Source organism: Anabrus simplex, chromosome 5 (assembly GCF_040414725.1).
Source record: "Anabrus simplex isolate iqAnaSimp1 chromosome 5, ASM4041472v1, whole genome shotgun sequence".
Taxonomy (NCBI): Eukaryota; Metazoa; Arthropoda; class Insecta; order Orthoptera; family Tettigoniidae; genus Anabrus; species Anabrus simplex.
The window spans coordinates 133,477,401-133,483,694 of NC_090269.1; positions in this window are offsets into that span (position 1 = coordinate 133,477,401).

Sequence of the window (6,294 nt, forward strand, 5' to 3'; positions counted from 1 at the left end):
ACTGGGAAGTTACATCAGAGCAACCACAACGAAAAACAGTACAGACCAAAGTGTTCGGTAGAACGTAAACAAGCCTTCTCGGAAAGAATGAAAACCTACTGGAAAAACGAAAAGAACGCACAGAAGGATTGAGTTATGTGCTTAACGTCCTCCAATATTGGGAGAATTTGCTATAATAATAATAATAATAATAATAATAATAATAATAATAATAATAATAATAATAATAATAATAATAATAATAATAATAATTGTACAGGGAGGTACACCCGTACGCCGCAGTTTTAAATCTTGCGCCAATAAATCCTCCTCTACAGAAGAAACTCCGAACTTTAAAAAATGGATTAACTTATAAGTTTCTCAGAAGATGTCACTACAGTAAAATTTTGTGATTACAAAGTTGTCAATACCGTGTGGATTTCAAAGTGTTTTGTTTTCTATTGATCAAGAAGTGGGGTCATTCTCTTATAGATGTCTCTACAAAAAAATTATGATCATGCACCCTGGTGCGAAGCTAATGAACTTTCTTGAAGAAATTCCGTATTCAGTAGTTTTCGTCTTTACTAAATTTGTTCTTTCATTTCTGGGTTGGCAGTATTAATCTTTCTTTCCGCCAGTTTTGAACTTAGCCAATCCCGAATTTCTTTAATTAATTTTTGACCAATCGTGTCTGTCTTCTTCGATTTTGATGTGTAACCTTAACCGACCAATAAAATGGAGTGGGTGTGGCTGTTTTATTCATGAAAGGTCTCGAACTTTTCTCGAGCGTTTAAAAACTGCTGATTTTCACGGCTCTTTGCCACTTCAACAACATCTAGCTTAGTGTATGGACGTGTAGCAGGGGGCGGGTAGCGCCTCTTCCTTCGGGCAGCCGCTCTTCAACGAGGTAATGGCCGTTTAACATCTTTATTTCTTGCTAGCTCAGCAGTTTAACCCGCGGGGCAGGTCCGAAACCTTTAATATGTAACCTATCTCTTGAAATATGTAAAATACTTCCGTCCTTGTAAAACTTCATATATCTTTAACTGTAATCCGGTGATAGAGAGTGCTTTACCCTCTCGAGCTCCCCTTCATTTTTGATTTGAGGTGACTACGTTTTCATAACCGATTTTCTTCTCTTCCTTAATGTGTTAACATTTTTTCTTAGTCACCTCCCTAGCTTGGGAATAGCTCCTGTGTCATCGGCCTAGTGCCTCTTAGGTTTTAAACTGTGTATTGGGGAGTGCTAATTCACGCCTCCATTCCTTTTTGCATTTAGGGCCATTTAAATTAACCTATTATTTTTCTATGAAGGCCCTGTAGGCTGGGTACGAGATACCTCTGTGTAATTCTTGTATGTTGTGCCTTGATGGCAATTTGTTGTAAGGTATGGTATTGCCTTCAATAGGCTTGATAAAATCGAGAGCGGGTCAGCTCTTTCTGACTTGGTAAAAATGCCTCTAGGAGGCCTGACATTTTTTTTGGAGCTAATGCTCCTTGTACGAAGGGGTTTTCTGTCCTTTGAAAAAAAGTGTGCCTTGGTAAAATTGGGCTAGTAGTTCAAGGATTGTAAAATTGGGGCTCGAAGCCCAGAACATGTAAGGATCCCAAAAACTGTGCTCTCGTGCTCTTATTTGTAAAATTATACCTTGTACCTGATTTGTTGAAATTATTTGTGAAATTTGTTAAGTTTTTCTCATCATCATCATCTGTTTACCCTCCTGGTTCGGTTTTTCCATCGGACTTAACGAGGGATCCCACCTCTACCGCCTTAAGGGCAGTGTCCTGGAGTTTCAGACTCTTGGTCGGGGGATACAACTGGGGAGTATGACCATTACCTCGCCCAGGCGGCCTCACCTGCTATGCTGAACAGGGGCCTTGTGGAGGGATAGGAAGATTGGAAGGGATAGGCAAGGAAGAGGGAAGGAAGCGGCCGTGGCCTTAAGTTAGGTACCCCGGCATTCGCCTGGAGGAGAAGTGGGAAACCACGGAAAACCACTTCCAGGATGGCTGAGGTGGGAATCGAACCCACCTCTACTCAGTTGACCTCCCGAGGCTGAGTGGACCCCGTTCCAGCCCTCGTACCACTTTTCAAATTTCGTGGCAGAGCCGGGAATCGAACCCGGACCTCCGGGGGTGGCAGCTAATCACGCTAACCACTACACCACAGAGGCGGACTAAGTTTTTCTATTTTTGAAAATATAACCTTTATTGGAATTTTAATTCATCTTTCGGCCTTGTAGTTAGACCCATTCCGGCCCGCACCTTCTTTCACCTATGCAGTCCACGGGTAAATCCGTAATAATAATAATAATAATAATAATAATAATAATAATAATAATAATAATAATAATAATAATAATAATAATAATAATAATAATAATAATAATAATAATAATGAACGAGTCGATTAAGCTTTATTGGGACACTACTGTAGTGACAGACAAAACAGTCAACCATAACAGAAAAAAGTAAACTGAACGGGGACAACTTTCGTTATTGACATCGCTATCCCCAGTGACACCAACATTGACAGGAAGTACCATGAAAAAATCTACATGTACAAAGAACGTGCAGAAGAGATCAAGAGGATCTGGAAGATGAAACTGTCAATTCTGTCAGTCAACGGCCTCATTCCACACACACTTCACAAGAGTCTGCGAGAACTGGATCTTCCACCGAACACCTACAAAATTATGCAACATTCTGTCCTCCTGTCAACATGCAACATTGTGCGATGGTTCCTCTCGCAAGAATGACGATCCTGTGACCTAGAGTTTTGTACATACCTGTACATCAATGTTTGTATTATAATGTGTAAATACTTCAATTATGTAAGGCACTTGATGCATCCCGTGCACCGTTACTACCCATATTTCCTGTGGAGAAGTGTATGAATGATGATGATGATGATGATTTATTATAATAATTCTATAGCAATTCTATAATAATAATAATAATAATAATAATAATAATAATAATAATAACCCGTGTGGGGATTTACCGGTTACCTCCATCGGGCGCGTCCCATAGGAATTGGGGAAGCTCGCTGGCTCTGCCACCAGCAGAGTCAGAGGGTAGTAGGGAAATAAAATACCACCGTAAAAAAAACTGGTCCCTTGCCAGGGTTACGGCGAAGACGGGTAAATGACCAGAAGCCAGAAAACATCGAGGCAACCTCTAGGGCTAACAACCCTAGTTGTAAAAGGATGGTCACCCGTCCAAAGCAAAGTCAAGTCAAAAAGCATGCTGGCACAACATTTCAAGAAACATACCCCAGGGGGTAAATCTTCGGATAAATCCCTCGTCGTGAACGCCACGACGCACGAGTCTCGTTCGGATTCTGGAGGAGACTCGACATCATGCAAGAGACGAGTCGGAGCGTCTCGGTGTACCCCGAAGAGTCAAAAACTCAGGCCAAAATCTAAAACCTTTCTAGCAACGTTCAACATAAATTCACTTACACAAACTGGCAAGCTGAAAACCCTCACCAAAGCTCTTCACGAAAATCAGATATCCATAATGGCCCTACAGGAAACAAGGTACCCAGATGAAGAGATTTTTGAATCCGAAAGTTACCAATTTTTCAAGAGCAAAGCGCAAAGAGGAATCCTCAATGGAGCTGTGATGCTTGGAACCGCGTTTGCTGTTAGAACCAAGATCCTTAAATCGGTTGCAAATTTCGAACCTGTGAATGATGATTGTCTATACTCACAATTAAATGCGCGAACAAAACCTACGCCCTAGTTAACGCACATGCTCCTACAAACGATAAGAACAAGTCTGATCCAGCCAAAGTTGATAATTTCTGGGACCTACTGGATGAAAAATTAAACAAAATCCCCAAACACCATGTCAAGCTTCTTTTGTGTGACTTCAATGCCGAACTAGATCGTGAACAGAAGTACAAGAAAGTTATAGGAAATTACCCTGCTCACAAAAGAACCAATCCCAATGGCAAAAGACTGGTGTCCATTTGCGAAAATCACAACCTGCAGGTCATGTCGACCCACTTTCGCCATCTACCCAGAAAGCAAGTGACTTGGCGTTCTGTTGCAATCTCCAGGAGAAACAGCCCTGAGATTATGAATGTCAAGGTAAAGAAAGGCATCAATGTGGCCTCAGATCATTATATGTCTCTTATCAAACTCAAACCAATTCCCGCAAACACAAGGAAGACAACCAAGCAGATCACACGCTTCGACAATGATAAACTTCCTCAAAGGGTCGAGGAGTTCCAGGAGAAGGCTAGACCAAATGACTGTGACTTTAACAACGCCAAAAGTCTCCTTGTTGAGGCCGCCAAAGACGTTGCAGAAATCAAGAGAAGCAGAAGGCATGCCTGGTGGAATAGTACCTGGAAATCAGTCCTCCAAGAAAGACTCAATGCGTGGAAACAGTACTACTCTACGAAATCAGAAAATGATTGGGAAACCTACAAAACCCAACGTGCCCAAGCAGCTAGGGTGTTCAGAATTGAGAAACGTAAATACGAAAAATCTCTCATTGAAAAGATAGAACAAAACTTTAGGAAGAATGAAAGCAGAGAGTACTACAGAGCCTTCAAACGCAAACTCACTGGCTATAAACCACCATCTCTATGCTTTGAGCGAAAGGACGGCACACTGGCGACGTCAAATGAAGAAAATTGCAGCATTCTGGCAGATTACTTCAAGAATTTACTTAATTGCTCTAAACCGCAAAGCGCCATTGAGACCAAGGAACCCTTACTCAGGTATCCAGATTCCAGACCACCCGACAGAGATGAAATCAAGCGCCACATTGCCCGTCTCAAAAAGAACAAAGCGCAGGGGGAAGACTCAGTAGTAGCTGAACTATGGAAATATGCCCCAAAGGAATCACTGGATATCTTGCAAAAGCTAACAGAAGAAATTTGGGACAAGGAGACCCTACCCGAAGATTGGAAAATAGCTTTGATCCATCCATTACACAAAAAAGGCAGCATGAAGAACATCAACAACTACAGAGGAATATCTTTGCTACCCGTGACTTACAAAATTCTATCACTTGCCATCCTGGATCGTTTGGAAGCACAAGTCGAACATCAAATAGGTGAATACCAAGGAGGGTTCAGAAAAGGTCGCTCAACAGCTGAACAGATCCAAAATCTCAAAACGATCATCAGATATTGTACACTAAGGTCCAAGCAGTATGTGTCTGTCTTTGTGGACTTTAAGAAAGCGTACGACTCCATTGACCGGGAAGTCCTGCTAAACATCTTAAATGAATTTGGAGTTGATTTGAAACTGCTGGCATTAATTAGAGCCACCCTGACCGATACAAAATCCAAGGTGAATTTCCACGGATGTCTCTCGCATTCCTTTGACATCAAAACAGGAGTCCGACAAGGTGATGGGCTATCCCCGATACTCTTCAACTGTGTTCTTGAAAAGATCATCAGAACCTGGCGGGTGAGATTGCAGGAAACCAACTACAGTCCATTGAGAATAGGAACCAAATCCAAGGGGATCGCAACAGACTGCTTAGCATTTGCCGATGATATTGCTGTTCTCTCAAATGTCATAGAAACCGTTAGAGCTCAAGTTGAAATTTTAAAGGAAATTGCCGAACAAACTGGTTTGCAGATATCGTTTGAGAAAACAGAAGTAATGACTAACATCAAAGAGGCTCCACCAAAACCCCATACAAAATACGGGGACATCACCCGAGTAGACAAATTCAAATACCTGGGTGAGATCATCATGAAAAATGGACTGGACAAAGAAGTACTTCAGGAGCGAGTACGCAAACAGGAAATAGCCTACCAAACATCCCGCACAATCTACAACAAATAATGCCTTTTCCAAAACACCAAGATACGTCACTATGAAACAGTTCTGAAGCCAGTAGTTCTATATGCAGCCGAAACCCAGTCTCTAAATGCCAACAAAGGACTCCTTGAAGAACTGGAGAAAAGAGGACGCAAAATTGTGAGAGGAATCTTGGGATCAAAGTACAGAAATGGAATCCATCAAAAGAGATCCAACAAGGAAGTCAAAAGCAAAATAGAGAAAATTACCGACACAATCAGAAAAAGACGGGCACGATTTTACGGTCATCTGAAAAGAATGGACGGAAGAAAGTTAACTAAAGAAATCTTTCACTTTTTTGATTCAAACCCCAAAACCACAATTCCCTGGTTTAGAAATACCAAAGAAGACCTGCAAATGCTACATATCTCAGCTGTAGACGCCCTTAACAGAGATCTCTTCCGCAAGAAAATATTGGCGAACGGGCTAAACCGAGACGAGCAACCGAAGAGAAGACACGGTGCCCCTTGGACAGAGGAGCGTA